The following is an 18,463-nucleotide window of genomic DNA, read 5'->3' on the forward strand; positions in this document are numbered from 1 at the left end:
GCGCCCCAAGGTCACTAACCCCTACCCAGCGCCCCAAGGTCACTAACCCCTACCCAGCGCCCCGAGGTCACTCACCCCTACCCAGCGCCCCGAGGTCACTCACCCCTACCCAGCGCCCCGCGGTCACTCACCCCTACCCAGCACAGTCACTCACCCCTACCCAGCGCAGTCACTCACCCCTACCCAGCGCCCCGAGGTCACTCACCCCTACCCAGCGCCCCGAGGTCACTCACCCCTACCCAGCGCCCCGCGGTCACTCACACCTACCCAGCACAGTCACTCACCCCTACCCAGCGCCCCGAGGTCACTCACCCCTACCCAGCGCCCCGAGGTCACTCACCCCTACCCAGCGCTCCGAGGTCACTCACCCCTACCCAGCGCCCCGAGGTCACTCACCCCTACCCAGCGTACCGAGGTCACTCACCCCTACCCAGCGCCCCGCGGTCACTCACCCCTACCCAGCGCCCCGAGGTCACTCACCCCTACCCAGCGCCCCGAGGTCACTCACCCCTACCCAGCGCTCCGAGGTCACTCACCCCTACCCAGCGCAGTCACTCACCCCTACCCAGCGCCCCGAGGTCACTCACCCCTACCCAGCGCTCCGAGGTCACTCACCCCTACCCAGCGCAGTCACTCACCCCTACCCAGCGCCCCGAGGTCACTCACCCCTACCCAGCGCCCCGAGGTCACTCACCCCTACCCAGCGCCCCGAGGTCACTCACCCCTACCCAGCGCCCTGAGGTCACTCACCCCTACCCAGCGCTGTCACTCACCCCTACCCAGCGCCCCGAGGTCACTCACCCCTACCCAGCGCCCCGCGGTCACTCACCCCTACCCAGCGCCCCGCGTTCACTCACCCCTACCCAGCGCCCCGCGGTCACTCACCCCTACCCAGCGCCCCGAGGTCACTCACCCCTACCCAGCGCCCAGCGGTCACTCACACCTACCCAGCGCCCCGCGGTCACTCACCCCTACCCAGCGCCCCGAGGTCACTCACCCCTACCCAGCGCCCCGAGGTCACTCACCCCTACCCAGCGCCCCGAGGTCACTCACCCCTACCCAGCGCCCCGAGGTCACTCACCCCTACCCAGCGCCCCGAGGTCACTCACCCCTACCCAGCGCCCCGAGGTCACTCACCCCTACCCAGCGCCCCGAGGTCACTCACCCCTACCCAGCGCCCCGAGGTCACTCACCCCTACCCAGCGCTCCGAGGTCACTCACCCCTACCCAGCGCAGTCACTCACCCCTACCCAGCGCCCCGAGGTCACTCACCCCTACCCAGCGCCCCGAGGTCACTCACCCCTACCCAGCGCAGTCACTCACCCCTACCCAGCGCCCCGAGGTCACTCACCCCTACCCAGCGCCCCGAGGTCACTCACCCCTACCCAGCGCCCCGAGGTCACTCACCCCTACCCAGCGCCCCGAGGTCACTCACCCCTACCCAGCGCCCCAAGGTCACTCACCCCTACCCAGCGCCCCGCGGTCACTCACCCCTACCCAGCGCCCCGCGGTCACTCACCCCTACCCAGCGCCCCGCGGTCACTCACCCCTATCCAGCGCTCCGAGGTCAATCACCCCTACCCAGCGCCCCGAGGTCACTCACCCCTACCCAGCGCCCCGAGGTCACTCACCCCTACCCAGCGCCCCGCGGTCACTCACCCCTACCCAGCGCCCCGAGGTCACTCACCCCTACCCAGCGCCCCACGGTCACTCACCCCTACCCAGCGCTCCGAGGTCACTCACCCCTACCCAGCGCTCCGAGGTCACTCACCCCTACACAGCGCCCCGAGGTCACTCACCCCTACCCAGCGCCCCGAGGTCACTCACCCCAACCCAGCGCTCCGAGGTCACTCACCCCTACCCAGCGCCCAGCGGTCACTCACACCTACCCAGCGCCCCGAGGTCACTCACCCCTACCCAGCGCTCCGAGGTCACTCACCCCTACCCAGCGCTCCGAGGTCACTCACCCCTACCCAGCGCCCCGAGGTCACTCACCCCTACCCAGCGCCCCGAGGTCACTCACCCCTACCCAGCGCCCCGAGGTCACTCACCCCTACCCAGCGCCCCGCGGTCACTCACACCTACCCAGCACAGTCACTCACCCCTACCCAGCGCCCCGAGGTCACTCACCCCTACCCAGCGCCCCGCGGTCACTCACCCCTACCCAGCGCCCCGAGATCACTCACCCCTACCCAGCGCCCCGAGGTCACTCACCCCTACCCAGCGCTCCGAGGTCACTCACCCCTACCCAGCGCTCCGAGGTCACTCACCCCTACCCAGCGCCCCGAGGTCACTCACCCCTACCCAGCGCAGTCACTCACCCCTACCCAGCGCCCCGCGGTCACTCACCCCTACCCAGCGCCCCGCGGTCACTCACCCCTACCCAGCGCCCCGAGGTCACTCACCCCTACCCAGCGCAGTCACTCACCCCTACCCAGCGCCCCGAGGTCACTCACCCCTACCCAGCGCCCCGAGGTCACTCACCCCTACCCAGCGCCCCGCGGTCACTCACCCCTACCCAGCACAGTCACTCACCCCTACCCAGCGCCCCGAGGTCACTCACCCCTACCCAGCGCCCCGAGGTCACTCACCCCTACCCAGCGCAGTCACTCACCCCTACCCAGCGCCCCGAGGTCACTCACCCCTACCCAGCGCCCCGAGGTCACTCACCCCTACCCAGCGCCCCGAGGTCACTCACCCCTACCCAGCGCCCCGAGGTCACTCACCCCTACCCAGCGCCCCGCGGTCACTCACCCCTACCCAGCGCTCCGAGGTCACTCACCCCTACCCAGCGCCCCGCGGTCACTCACACCTACCCAGCGCCCCGAGGTCACTCACCCCTACCCAGCACCCCGAGGTCACTCACACCTACCCAGCACAGTCACTCACCCCTACCCAGCGCCCCGCTGTCACTCACACCTATCCAGCGCCCCGCGGTCACTCACACCTACCCAGCGCCCCGAGGTCACTCACCCCTACCCAGCGCCCCGAGGTCACTCACCCCTACCCAGCGTACCGAGGTCACTCACCCCTACCCAGCGCCCCGCGGTCACTCACCCCTACCCAGCGCTCCGAGGTCACTCACCCCTACCCAGCGCCCCGAGGTCACTCACCCCTACCCAGCGTACCGAGGTCACTCACCCCTACCCAGCGCCCCGAGGTCACTCACCCCTACCCAGCGCCCCGAGGTCACTCACCCCTACCCAGCGCCCCGAGGTCACTCACCCCTACCACGCGCCCCGAGGTCACTCACCCCTACCCAGCGCCCCGAGGTCACTCACCCCTACCCAGCGCCCCGCGGTCACTCACCCCTACCCAGCGCCCCACGGTCACTCACCCCTACCCAGCGCTCCGAGGTCACTCACCCCTACCCAGCGCCCCGAGGTCACTCACCCCTACCCAGCGCTCCGAGGTCACTCACACCTACCCAGCACAGTCACTCACCCCTACCCAGCGCCCCGAGGTCACTCACCCCTACCCAGCGCCCCGAGGTCACTCACCCCTACCCATCGCCCCGCGGTCACTCACCCCTACCCAGCGCCCCGAGGTCACTCACCCCTACCCAGCGCCCCGAGGTCACTCACCCCTACCCAGCGCCCCGAGGTCACTCACCCCTACCCAGCGCCCCGAGGTCACTCACCCCTACCCAGCGCCCCGAGGTCACTCACACCTACCCAGCGCCCCGAGGTCACTCACCCCAGCGCCCCGCGGTCACTCCCACCTACCCAGTACAGTCACTCACCCCTACCCAGCGCCCCAAGGTCACTCACCCCTACCCAGCGCAGTCACTCACCCCTACCCAGCGCCCCGAGGTCACTCACCCCTACCCAGCGCCCCGAGGTCACTCACCCCTACCCAGCGCCCCGAGGTCACTCACCCCTACCCAGCGCTCCGAGGTCACTCACCCCTACCCAGCGCTCCGAGGTCACTCACCACTACCCAGCGCTCCGAGGTCACTCACCCCTACCCAGCGCCCCGAGGTCACTCACCCCTACCCAGCGCAGTCACTCATCCCCACCCAGCGCCCCGAGGTCACTCACCCCTACCCACCGTACCGAGGTCACTCACCCCTACCCAGCGCCCCGAGGTCACTCACCCCTACCCACCGTACCGAGGTCACTCACCCCTACCCAGCGCCCCGAGGTCACTCACCCCTACCCAGCGCTCCGAGGTCACTCACCCCTACCCAGCGCTCCGAGGTCACTCACCCCTACCCAGCGCTCCGAGGTCACTCACCCCTACCCAGCGCCCCGCGGTCACTCACCCCTACCCAGCGCCCCGCGGTCACTCACACCTACCCAGCGCCCCGAGGTCACTCACCCCTACCCAGCGCCCCGAGGTCACTCACCCCTACCCAGCGCCCCGCTGTCACTCACCCCTACCCAGCGCCCCACTGTCACTCACCCCTACCCAGCGCTCCGAGGTCACTCATACCTACCCAGCACAGTCACTCACCCCTACCCAGCGCCCCGAGGTCACTCACCCCTACCCAGCGCCCCGCTGTCACTCACCCCTACCCAGCGCCCCGCGGTCACTCACCCCTACCCAGCGCCCCGCGGTCACTCACACCTACCCAGCGCCCCGAGGTCACTCACCCCTACCCAGCACCCCGAGGTCACTCACACCTACCCAGCACAGTCACTCACCCCTACCCAGCGCCCCGCTGTCACTCACACCTACCCAGCGCCCCGCGGTCACTCACACCTACCCAGCGCCCCGAGGTCACTCACCCCTACCCAGCGCCCCGAGGTCACTCACCCCTACCCAGCGTACCGAGGTCACTCACCCCTACCCAGCGCCCCGCGGTCACTCACCCCTACCCAGCGCTCCGAGGTCACTCACCCCTACCCAGCGCCCCGAGGTCACTCACCCCTACCCAGCGTACCGAGGTCACTCACCCCTACCCAGCGCCCCGAGGTCACTCACCCCTACCCAGCGCCCCGAGGTCACTCACCCCTACCCAGCGCCCCGAGGTGACTCACCCCTACCCAGCGCCCCGAGGTCACTCACCCCTACCCAGCGCCCCGAGGTCACTCACCCCTACCCAGCGCCCCGCGGTCACTCACCCCTACCCAGCGCCCCACGGTCACTCACCCCTACCCAGCGCTCCGAGGTCACTCACCCCTACCCAGCGCCCCGAGGTCACTCACCCCTACCCAGCGCTCCGAGGTCACTCACACCTACCCAGCACAGTCACTCACCCCTACCCAGCGCCCCGAGGTCACTCACCCCTACCCAGCGCCCCGAGGTCACTCACCCCTACCCATCGCCCCGCGGTCACTCACCCCTACCCAGCGCCCCGAGGTCACTCACCCCTACCCAGCGCCCCGAGGTCACTCACCCCTACCCAGCGCCCTGAGGTCACTCACCCCTACCCAGCGCCCCGAGGTCACTCACCCCTACCCAGCGCCCCGAGGTCACTCACACCTACCCAGCGCCCCGAGGTCACTCACCCCTACCCAGCGCAGTCACTCACCCCTACCCAGCGCCCCGCGGTCACTCCCACCTACCCAGCACAGTCACTCACCCCTACCCAGCGCCCCGAGGTCACTCACCCCTACCCAGCGCAGTCACTCACCCCTACCCAGCGCCCCGAGGTCACTCACCCCTACCCAGCGCCCCGAGGTCACTCACCCCTACCCAGCGCCCCGAGGTCACTCACCCCTACCCAGCGCTCCGAGGTCACTCACCCCTACCCAGCGCTCCGAGGTCACTCACCCCTACCCAGCGCTCCGAGGTCACTCACCCCTACCCAGCGCCCCGAGGTCACTCACCCCTACCCAGCGCAGTCACTCACCCCTACCCAGCGCCCCGAGGTCACTCACCCCTACCCACCGTACCGAGGTCACTCACCCCTACCCACCGTACCGAGGTCACTCACCCCTACCCAGCGCCCCGAGGTCACTCACCCCTACCCACCGTACCGAGGTCACTCACCCCTACCCAGCGCCCCGAGGTCACTCACCCCTACCCAGCGCTCCGAGGTCACTCACCCCTACCCAGCGCTCCGAGGTCACTCACCCCTACCCAGCGCTCCGAGGTCACTCACCCCTACCCAGCGCCCCGCGGTCACTCACCCCTACCCAGCGCCCCGCGGTCACTCACACCTACCCAGCGCCCCGAGGTCACTCACCCCTACCCAGCGCCCCGAGGTCACTCACCCCTACCCAGCGCCCCGCTGTCACTCACCCCTACCCAGCGCCCCGCTGTCACTCACCCCTACCCAGCGCTCCGAGGTCACTCACACCTACCCAGCACAGTCACTCACCCCTACCCAGCGCCCCGAGATCACTAACCCCTACCCAGCGCCCCGAGGTCCCTCACCCCTACCCAGCGTACGGAGGTCACTCACCCCTACCCAGCGCTCCGAGGTCACTCACCCCTACCCAGCGCCCCGCGGTCACTCACCCCTACCCAGCGCTCCGAGGTCACTCACCCCTACCCAGCGCCCCGAGGTCACTCACCCCTACCCAGCGCCCCGAGGTCACTCACCCCTACCCACCGTACCGCGGTCACTCACCCCTACCCAGCGCCCCGAGGTCACTCACCCCTACCCACCGTACCGCGGTCACTCACCCCTACCCAGCGCCCCGAGGTCACTCACCCCTACCCAGCGCCCCGAGGTCACTCACCCCTACCCAGCGCCCCGAGGTCACTCACCCCTACCCAGCGCTCCGAGGTCACTCACCCCTACCCAGCACAGTCACTCACCCCTACCCAGCGCCCCGAGGTCACTAACCCCTACCCAGCGCCCCGAGGTCCCTCACCCCTACCCAGCGTACGGAGGTCACTCACCCCTACCCAGCGCTCCGAGGTCACTCACCCCTACCCAGCGCCCCGCGGTCACTCACCCCTACCCAGCGCTCCGAGGTCACTCACCCCTACCCAGCGCCCCGAGGTCACTCACCCCTACCCAGCGCTCCGAGGTCACTCACCCCTACCCAGCGCCCCGCGGTCACTCACCCCTACCCAGCGCTCCGAGGTCACTCACCCCTACCCAGTGCCCCGCGGTCACTCACCCCTACCCAGCGCCCCGAGGTCACTCACCCCTACCCAGCGTACCGAGGTCACTCACCCCTACCCAGCGCCCCGCGGTCACTCACCCCTACCCAGCGCTCCGAGGTCACTCACCCCTACCCAGCGCCCCGAGGTCACTCACCCCTACCCAGCGCCCCGCGGTCACTCACACCTACCAAGCGCTCCGAGGTCACTCACCCCTACCCAGCGCCCCGAGGTCACTCACCCCTACCCAGCGCCCCGAGGTCACTCACCCCTACCCAGCGCTCCGAGGTCACTCACCCCTACCCAGCGCTCCAAGGTCACTCACCCCTACCCAGCGCCCCGAGGTCACTCACCCCTACCCAGCGCCCCGAGGTCACTCACCCCTACCCAGCGCCCCGCGGTCACTCACACCTACCAAGCGCTCCGAGGTCACTCACCCCTACCCAGCGCCCCGAGGTCACTCACCCCTACCCAGCGCCCCGAGGTCACTCACCCCTACCCAGCGCTCCGAGGTCACTCACCCCTACCCAGCGCTCCGAGGTCACTCACCCCTACCCAGCGCCCCGAGGTCACTCACCCCTACCCAGCGCCCCGAGGTCACTCACCCCTACCCACCGTACCGCGGTCACTCACCCCTACCCAGCGCCCCGAGGTCACTCACCCCTACCCAGCGCCCCGAGGTCACTCACCCCTACCCAGCGCAGTCACTCACCCCTACCCAGCGCCCCGAGGTCACTCACCCCTACCCAGCGCCCCGAGGTCACTCACCCCTACCCAGCGCAGTCACTCACCCCTACCCAGCGCCCCGCGGTCACTCACCCCTACCCAGCGCCCCGAGGTCACTCACCCCTACCCAGCGTACCGAGGTCACTCACCCCTACCCAGCGCCCCGCGGTCACTCACCCCTACCCAGCGCTCCGAGGTCACTCACCCCTACCCAGCGCCCCGAGGTCACTCACCCCTACCCAGCGCCCCGCGGTCACTCACACCTACCCAGCGCTCCGAGGTCACTCACCCCTACCCAGCGCTCCGAGGTCACTCACCCCTACCCAGCGTACCGAGGTCACTCACCCCTACCCAGCGCTCCGAGGTCCCTCACCCCTACCCAGCGCTCCGAGGTCACTCACCCCTACCCAGCGCTCTGAGGTCATTCACCCCTACCCACCGTACCGAGGTCACTCACCCCTACCCAGCGCCCCGAGGTCACTCACCCCTACCCAGCGCAGTCACTCACCCCTACCCAGCGCTCCGAGGTCACTCACCCCTACCCAGCGCCCCGCGGTCACTCACCCCTACCCAGCGCCCCGAGGTCACTCACCCCTACCCAGCACAGTCACTCACCCCTACCCAGCGTACCGAGGTCCCTCACCCCTACCCAGCACAGTCACTCACCCCTACCCAGCGCTCCGAGGTCCCTCACCCCTACCCAGCACAGTCACTCACCCCTACCCAGCGCTCCGAGGTCACTCACCCCTACCCAGCGCTCTGAGGTCACTCACCCCTACCCACCGTACCGAGGTCACTCACCCCTACCCAGTGCCCCGAGGTCACTCACCCCTACCCAGCGCAGTCACTCACCCCTACCCAGCGCTCCGAGGTCACTCACCCCTACCCAGCGCCCCGCGGTCACTCACCCCTACCCAGCGCCCCGCAGTCACTCACCCCTACCCAGCGCCCCGAGGTCACTCACCCCTACCCAGCACAGTCACTCACCCCTACCCAGCGCCCCGCGGTCACTCACCCTACCCAGCGCCCCGAGGTCACTCACCCCTACCCAGCGCCCCGAGGTCACTCACCCCTACCCAGCGCCCCGAGGTCACTCACCCCTACCCAGCGCCCCGAGGTCACTCACCCCTACCCAGCGCCCCGAGGTCACTCACCCCTACCCAGCGCCCCGAGGTCACTCAGCCCTACCCAGCGCCCCGAGGTCACTCAGCCCTACCCAGCGCTCCGAGGTCACTCACCCCTACCCAGCGCTCCGAGGTCACTCACCGGTCACTCACCTACCAGCACCCCGAGGTCACTCAGCCCTACCCAGCGCCCCGAGGTCACTCACCCCAACCCAGCGCTCCGAGGTCACTCACCCCTACCCAGCGCTCCGAGGTCACTCACCCCTACCCAGCGCTCCGAGGTCACTCACCCCTACCCACCGTACCGAGGTCACTCACCCCTACCCAGCGCCCCGAGGTCACTCACCCCTACCCATCGCTCCGAGGTCACTCACCCCTACCCATCGCTCCGAGGTCACTCACCCCTACCCACCGTACCGAGGTCACTCACCCCTACCCAGCGCCCCGAGGTCACTCACCCCTACCCAGCGCTCCGAGGTCACTCACCCCTACCCAGCGCTCCGAGGTCACTCACCCCTACCCAGCGCTCCGAGGTCACTCACCCCTACCCAGCGCTCCGAGGTCACTCACCCCTACCCACCGTACCGAGGTCACTCACCCCTACCCAGCGCCCCGAGGTCACTCACCCCTACCCAGCGCCCCGAGGTCACTCACCCCTACCCAGCGCTCCGAGGTCACTCACCCCTACCCAGCACAGTCACTCACCCCTACCCAGCGCTCCGAGGTCACTCACCCCTACCCAGCGCTCCGAGGTCACTCACCCCTACCCACCGTACCGAGGTCACTCACCCCTACCCAGCGCTCCGAGGTCACTCACCCCTACCCAGCGCTCCGAGGTCACTCACCCCTACCCACCGTACCGAGGTCACTCACCCCTACCCAGCGCTCCGAGGTCACTCACCCCTACCCAGCGCTCCGAGGTCACTCACCCGTACCCAGCGCTCCGAGGTCACTCACCCCTACCCAGCGCCCCGAGGTCACTCACCCCTACCCAGCGCTCCGAGGTCACATACCCCTACCCACCGCTCCGAGGTCACTCACCCCTACCCAGCGCTCCGAGGTCACTCACCCCTACCCAGCGCTCCGAGGTCACTCACCCCTACCCACCGCTCCGAGGTCACTCACCCCTACCCACCGCTCCGAGGTCACTCACCCCTACCCAGCGCCCCGAGGTCACTCACCCCTACCCAGCGCCCCCACTCACCCCTACCCAGCGCTCCGAGGTCACTCACCCCTACCCAGCGCTCCGAGGTCACTCACCCCTACCCACCGCTGCGAGGTCACTCACCCCTACCCAGCGCTCCGAGGTCACTCACCCCTACCCACCGTACCGAGGTCACTCACCCCTACCCAGCGCTCCGAGGTCACTCACCCCTACCCACCGCTGCGAGGTCACTCACCCCTACCCAGCGCTCCGAGGTCACTCACCCCTACCCACCGCTCCGAGGTCACTCACCCCTACCCAGCGCTCCGAGGTCACTCACCCCTACCCACCGCCCCGAGGTCACTCACCCCTACCCAGCGCCCCGAGGTCACTCAACCCTACCCAGCGCTCCGAGGTCAGTCACCCCTACCCAGCGCTCCGAGGTCACTCACCCCTACCCAGCGACCCGAGGTCACTCACCCCTACCCACCGTACCGAGGTCACTCACCCCTACCCAGCGCCCCGAGGTCACTCACTCCTACACAGCGCTCCGAGGTCACTCACCCCTACCAAGCGCCCCGAGGTCACTCACCCCTACCCAGCGCTCCGAGGTCACTCACCCCTACCCAGCCCTCCGAGGTCACTCACCCCTACCCAGCGCTCCGAGGTCACTCACCCCTACCCAGCGCCCCGAAGTCACTCACCCCTACCCAGCGCCCCGAGGTCACTCACCCCTACCCAGCGCCCCGAGGTCACTCACCCCTACCCAGCGCTCCGAGGTCTCCGAGGTCACTCACCCCTACCCAGCGCTCCGAGGTCACTCAGCCCTACCCAGCGCCCCGAGGTCACTCACCCCTACCCACCGTACCAAGGTCACTCACCCCTACCCAGCGCTCCGAGGTCACTCACCCCTATACAGCGCTCCGAGGTCACTCACCCCTACCCAGCGCCCCGAGGTCACTCACCCCTACCAACCGCCCAAGGTCACTCACCCCTACCCAGCGCTCCGAGGTCACTCACCCCTACCCAGCGCCCCGAGGTCACTCACCCCTACCCAGCGCTCTGAGGTCACTCACCCCTACCCACCATACCGAGGTCACTCACCCCTACCCAGCGCTCCGAGGTCACTCACCCCTACCCACCGTACCGAGGTCACTCACCCCTACCCAGCGCTCCGAGGTCACTCACCCCTACCCAGCACTCCGAGGTCACTCACCCCTACCCAGCGCTCCGTGGTCACTCACCCCTACCCAGCGCTCAGAGGTCACTCACCCCTACCAACCGCCCGAGGTCACTCACCCCTACCCAGCGCTCCGAGGTCACTCACCCCTACCCAGCGCCCCAAGGTCACTCACCCCTACCCAGCGCTCTGAGGTCACTCACCCCTACCCACCGTACCGAGGTCACTCACCCCTACCCAGCGCTCCGAGGTCACTCACCCCTACCCACCGTACCGAGGTCACTCACCCCTACCCAGCGCTCCGAGGTCACTCACCCCTACCCAGCACTCCGAGGTCACTCACCCCTACCCAGCGCTCCGAGGTCACATACCCCTACCCACCGCTCCGAGGTCACTCACCCCTACCCAGCGCTCCGAGGTCACTCACCCCTACCCAGCGCTCCGAGGTCACTCACCCCTACCCACCGCTCCGAGGTCACTCACCCCTACCCACCGCTCCGAGGTCACTCACCCCTACCCAGCGCCCCAAGGTCACTCACCCCTACCCAGCGCCCCGAGGTCACTCACCCCTACCCAGCGCTCCGAGGTCACTCACCCCTACCCAGCGCTCCGAGGTCACTCACCCCTACCCACCGCTGCGAGGTCACTCACCCCTACCCAGCGCTCCGAGGTCACTCACCCCTACCCACCGTACCGAGGTCACTCACCCCTACCCAGCGCTCCGAGGTCACTCACCCCTACCCACCGCTGCGAGGTCACTCACCCCTACCCAGCGCTCCGAGGTCACTCACCCCTACCCACCGCTCCGAGGTCACTCACCCCTACCCAGCGCTCCGAGGTCACTCACCCCTACCCACCGCCCCGAGGTCACTCACCCCTACCCAGCGCCCCGAGGTCACTCAACCCTACCCAGCGCTCCGAGGTCAGTCACCCCTACCCAGCGCTCCGAGGTCACTCACCCCTACCCAGCGACCCGAGGTCACTCACCCCTACCCACCGTACCGAGGTCACTCACCCCTACCCAGCGCCCCGAGGTCACTCACTCCTACACAGCGCTCCGAGGTCACTCACCCCTACCCAGCGCCCCGAGGTCACTCACCCCTACCCAGCGCTCCGAGGTCACTCACCCCTACCCAGCCCTCCGAGGTCACTCACCCCTACCCAGCGCTCCGAGGTCACTCACCCCTACCCAGCGCCCCGAGGTCACTCACCCCTACCCAGCGCCCCGAGGTCACTCACCCCTACCCAGCGCCCCGAGGTCACTCACCCCTACCCAGCGCTCCGAGGTCTCCGAGGTCACTCACCCCTACCCAGCGCTCCGAGGTCACTCAGCCCTACCCAGCGCCCCGAGGTCACTCACCCCTACCCACCGTACCAAGGTCACTCACCCCTACCCAGCGCTCCGAGGTCACTCACCCCTATACAGCGCTCCGAGGTCACTCACCCCTACCCAGCGCCCCGAGGTCACTCACCCCTACCAACCGCCCAAGGTCACTCACCCCTACCCAGCGCCCCGAGGTCACTCACCCCTACCCAGCGCCCCGAGGTCACTCACCCCTACCCAGCGCTCTGAGGTCACTCACCCCTACCCACCATACCGAGGTCACTCACCCCTACCCAGCGCTCCGAGGTCACTCACCCCTACCCACCGTACCGAGGTCACTCACCCCTACCCAGCGCTCCGAGGTCACTCACCCCTACCCAGCACTCCGAGGTCACTCACCCCTACCCAGCGCTCCGTGGTCACTCACCCCTACCCAGCGCTCAGAGGTCACTCACCCCTACCAACCGCCCGAGGTCACTCACCCCTACCCAGCGCTCCGAGGTCACTCACCCCTACCCAGCGCCCCAAGGTCACTCACCCCTACCCAGCGCTCTGAGGTCACTCACCCCTACCCACCGTACCGAGGTCACTCACCCCTACCCAGCGCTCCGAGGTCACTCACCCCTACCCACCGTACCGAGGTCACTCACCCCTACCCAGCGCTCCGAGGTCACTCACCCCTACCCAGCACTCCGAGGTCACTCACCCCTACCCAGCGCTCCGCGGTCACTCACCCCTACCCAGCGCTCCGAGGTCACTCACCCCTACCAACCGCCCGAGGTCACTCACCCCTACCCAGCGCTCCGAGGTCACTCACCCCTACCCAGCGCCCCGAGGTCACTCACCCCTACCCAGCGCTCTGAGGTCACTCACCCCTACCCACCGTACCGAGGTCACTCACCCCTACCCAGCGCTCCGAGGTCACTCACCCCTACCCAGCGCTCCAAGGTCACTCACCCCTACCCAGCGCCCCGAGGTCACTCACCCCTACCCAGCGCTCCGAGGTCACTCACCCCTACCCAGCGCTCCGAGGTCACTCACCCCTACCCAGCGCTCCGAGGTCACTCACCCCTACCCAGCGCCCCGAGGTCACTCACCCCTACCCACCGCTCCGAGGTCACTCACCCCTACCCAGCGCTCCGAGGTCACTCACCCCTACCCAGCGCCCCGAGGTCACTCACCCCTACCCAGCGCCCCGAGGTCACTCACCCCTACCCAGCGCTCCGAGGTCACTCACTCAGATCCCCCCCTCACAGCACCGCTGATCTCAGATCCCCCCTCACAGTACCGCTGCTCTCAGATCCCCCTCAGAGTACCGCTGATCTCAGATCCCCCCCTCACAGTACCGCTGCTCTCAGATCCCCCCCTCACAGTACCGCTGCTCTCAGATCCCCCCCTCACAGTACCGCTGCTCTCAGATCCCCCTCAGAGTACCGCTGCTCTCAGATCCCGCCTCACAGCACCGCTGCTCTCAGATCCCCCCTCACAGTACCGCTGCTCTCAGATCCCCCCTCACAGTACCGCTGCTCTCAGATCCCCCCTCACAGTACCGCTGATCTCAGATCCCTCCCTCACAGCACCGCTGCTCTCAGATCCCCCCTCACAGAACCGCTGCTCTCAGATCCCCCCCTGACAGTCCCGCTGCTCTCAGATCCACCCTCCCCCTCAAAGTACCGCTGCTCTCAGATCCCCCCTCACAGTACCGCTGCTCTCAGATCCCCCCCTCACAGTACCGCTGCTCTCAGATCCCCCCCTCACAGTACCGCTGCTCTCAGATCCCCCCTCACAGTACCGCTGCTCTCAGATCCCCCCTCACAGTACTGCTGCTCTCAGATCCCCCCTCACAGTACCGCTGTTCTCAGATCCCCCTCACAGCACCGCTGCTCTCAGATCCCCCCTCACAGTACCGCTGCTCTCAGATCCCCCCTCACAGTACCGCTGCTCTCAGATCCCCCTCACAGAACCGCTGCTCTCAGATCCCCCTCACAGCACCGCTGCTCTCAGATCCCCCTCACAGTACCGCTGCTCTCAGATCCCCCCCTCACAGTACCGCTGCTCTCAGATCCCCCCTCACAGTACCGCTGCTCTCAGATCCCCCTCACAGTACCGCTGCTCTCAGATCCCCCTCACAGTACCGCTGCTCTCAGATCCCCCCCTCACAGTACCGCTGCTCTCAGATCCCCCCTCACAGTACCGCTGCTCTCAGATCCCCCTCACAGTACCGCTGCTCTCAGATCCCCCTCACAGTACCGCTGCTCTCAGATCCCCCTCACAGTACCGCTGCTCTCAGATCCCCCTCACAGTACCGCTGATCTCAGATCCCCCCCTCACAGTACCGCTGCTCTCAGATCCCCCCTCACAGTACCGCTGCTCTCAGATCCCCCCCTCACAGTACCGCTGCTCTCAGATCTCCCCTCCCCCTCACAGTACCGCTTCTCTCAGATCCCCCCTCACAGTACCGCTGCTCTCAGATCCCCCCCTCACAGTACCGCTGCTCTCAGATCCCCCCCTCACAGTACCGCTGCTCTCAGATCCCCCTCACAGTACCGCTGATCTCAGATCCCCCCCTCACAGTACCGCTGCTCTCAGATCCCCCTCACAGAACCGCTGCTCTCAGATCCCCCCTCACAGCACCGCTGCTCTCAGATCCCCCTCACAGTACCGCTGATCTCAGATCCCCCCCTCACAGTACCGCTGCTCTCAGATCCCCCCTCACAGTACCGCTGCTCTCAGATCCCCCTCACAGTACCGCTGCTCTCAGATCCCCCTCACAGTACCGCTGCTCTCAGATCCCCCTCACAGTACCGCTGATCTCAGATCCCCCTCACAGTACCGCTGCTCTCAGATCCCCCTCACAGTACCGCTGCTCTCAGATCCCCCTCACAGTACCACTGCTCTCAGATCTCCCTCACAGTACCGCTGCTCTCAGATCCCCCTCACAGTACCGCTGCTCTCAGATCCCCCTCACAGTACCGCTGCTCTCAGATCCCCCCCTCACAGAACCGCTGCTCTCAGATCCCCCCCCTCACAGTACCGCTGCTCTCAGATCCCCCCCTCACAGTACCGCTGCTCTCAGATCCCCCTCACAGAACCGCTGCTCTCAGATCCCCCCTCACAGTACCGCTGCTCTCAGATCCCCCTCACAGAACCGCTGCTCTCAGATCCCCCTCACAGTACCGCTGCTCTCAGATCCCCCCCTCACAGTACCGCTGCTCTCAGATCCCCCCTCACAGCACCGCTGCTCTCAGATCCCCCCCTCACAGTACCGCTGCTCTCAGATTCCCCCTCACAGTACCGCTGCTCTCAGATCCCCCCCCCCCTCACAGTACCGCTGCTCTCAGATCCCCCTCACAGTACCGCTGCTCTCAGATCCCCCTCCCAGGACCGCTGCTCTCAGATCCCCCCTCACAGTACCGCTGCTCTCAGATCCCCCCTCACAGTACCGCTGCTCTCAGATCCCCCCCTCACAGTACCGCTGCTCTCAGATCCCCCCCTCACAGTACCGCTGCTCTCAGATCATCCCCTCACAGTACCGCTGCTCTCAGATCCCCCCTCACAGTACCGCTGCTCTCAGATCCCCCCTCACAGTACCGCTGCTCTCAGATCCCCCCTCACAGCACCGCTGCTCTCAGATCCCCCCCTCACAGCACCGCGGCTCTCAGATCCCCCCCTCACAGCACCGCTGCTCTCAGATCCCCCCTCACAGTAACGCTGATCTCAGATCCCCCCCCTCACCGCACCGTGCTCTCAGATCCCCCCTCTCAGTACCGCTGCTCTCAGATCCCCCCTCCAGTACCGCTGCTCTCAGATCCCCCCTCACAGTACCGCTGCGCTCTCAGATCCCCCTCACAGTACCGCTGATCTCAGATCCCCCCCTCACAGTACCGCTGCTCTCAGATCCCCCCTCACAGTACCGCTGCTCTCAGATCCCCCTCACAGTACCGCTGCTCTCAGATCCCCCTCACAGTACCGCTGATCTCAGATCCCCCTCACAGTACCGCTGCTCTCAGATCCCCCTCACAGTACCGCTGCTCTCAGATCCCCCTCACAGTACCACTGCTCTCAGATCTCCCTCACAGTACCGCTGCTCTCAGATCCCCCTCACAGTACCGCTGCTCTCAGATCCCCCCCTCACAGTACCGCTGCTCTCAGATCCCCCCCTCACAGTACCGCTGCTCTCAGATCCCCCTCACAGAACCGCTGCTCTCAGATCCCCCCTCACAGTACCCGCTGCTCTCAGATCCCCCTCACAGAACCGCTGCTCTCAGATCCCCCTCACAGTACCGCTGCTCTCAGATCCCCCCCTCACAGTACCGCTGCTCTCAGATCCCCCCCTCACAGTACCGCTGCTCTCAGATCCCCCCCTCACAGTACCGCTGCTCTCAGATCCCCCCTCACAGTACCGCTGCTCTCAGATTCCCCCTCACAGTACCGCTGCTCTCAGATCCCCCCCCCCCTCACAGTACCGCTGCTCTCAGATCCCCCTCACAGTACCGCTGCTCTCAGATCCCCCTCCCAGCACCGCTGCTCTCAGATCCCCCCTCACAGTACCGCTGCTCTCAGATCCCCCCTCACAGTACCGCTGCTCTCAGATCCCCCCCTCACAGTACCGCTGCTCTCAGATCCCCCCCTCACAGTACCGCTGCTCTCAGATCCCCCTCACAGTACCGCTGCTCTCAGATCCCCCCTCACAGTACCGCTGCTCTCAGATCCCCCTCACAGTACCGCTGCTCTCAGATCCCCCCTCACAGCACCGCTGCTCTCAGATCCCCCCCTCACAGCACCGCTGCTCTCAGATCCCCCCCTCACAGCACCGCTGCTCTCAGATCCCCCCCTCACAGTAACGCTGATCTCAGATCCCCCCCCTCACAGCACCGCTGCTCTCAGATCCCCCCTCACAGTACCGCTGCTCTCAGATCCCCCCCTCACAGCACCGCTGCTCTCAGATCCCCCCCTCACAGTAACGCTGATCTCAGACCCCCCCCCTCACAGCACCGCTGCTCTCAGATCCCCCCCCCCTCACAGTAACGCTGATCTCAGATCCCCCCCTCACAGTATACCCGGTATATACCCCCCCCCCGGTATATACACCCCCTCCCCGGTATATACACCCCCTCCCGGTATATACCCCCACCCCCCGGTATAAAAAACCCCCAGTATATACCCCCCCCCCCGGTATATACCCCCCCCGGTATATACCCCCCCCCCCGGTATATACCCCCCCCCCCGGTATATACCCCCCCCCGGTATATACACCCCCCGGTATATACACACCCCTTCTCACCTCCGTGAAGTCTCCGCCGGTTCCCGGAAGTCCGCACTCCTTGGCCCCGCCCCTTTCTTCACACCCGGCCTGTCATATTGTTTCTGTGACGTCACAGATACACTGAGATCACGTGATGTGCCGCGGCGGCCATTTTGAATTCTGGCAGTTCAAGCTATAGGTAGAAAGACACAGAGACAGTCACGTGACTCTGACAAGCCAATCACAGCGCGGCTATCCACAGCCTAATACCGAGGGACACACACACAGCCTAATACCGAGGGACACAGACACAGCCTAATACCGAGGGACACACACAGCCTAATACCGAGGGACACGCACACAGCCTAATACCGAGGGACACACACAGCCTAATACCGAGGGACACACAGCCTAATACCGAGGGACACAGACACAGCCTAATACCGAGGGACACACACAGCCTAATACCGAGGGACACACAGCCTAATACCGAGGGACACAGACACAGCCTAATACCGAGGGACACACACAGCCTAATACCGAGGGACACACACAGCCTAATACCGAGGGACACACACACAGCCTAATACCGAGGGACACGCACACAGCCTAATACCGAGGGACAAACACACAGCCTAATACCGAGGGACACGCACACAGCCTAATACCGAGGGACACGCACACAGCCTAATACCGAGGGACACACACAGCCTAATAC

At 66.8% G+C, this 18,463-nt stretch overlaps 1 protein-coding gene across 1 annotated transcript in view; it reads right to left on the reverse strand.

The window, feature by feature from the left end:
- The window catches only part of DNAJC5G (DnaJ heat shock protein family (Hsp40) member C5 gamma), a 52,210-nt gene extending 34,304 nt beyond the window's left edge, over positions 1–17,906 (reverse strand). Inside the window, exon 1 of the mRNA XM_075595205.1 lies at positions 17,785–17,906. The gene's annotated coding sequence lies outside the window, so the exon portion shown is untranslated. The remainder of the gene's footprint in view (positions 1–17,784) is intronic.
- Between the last annotated feature and the right edge of the window lie 557 nt (positions 17,907–18,463).

Source organism: Ascaphus truei, chromosome 4 (genome assembly GCF_040206685.1).
Source record: "Ascaphus truei isolate aAscTru1 chromosome 4, aAscTru1.hap1, whole genome shotgun sequence".
Lineage (NCBI taxonomy): Eukaryota > Metazoa > Chordata > Amphibia > Anura > Ascaphidae > Ascaphus > Ascaphus truei.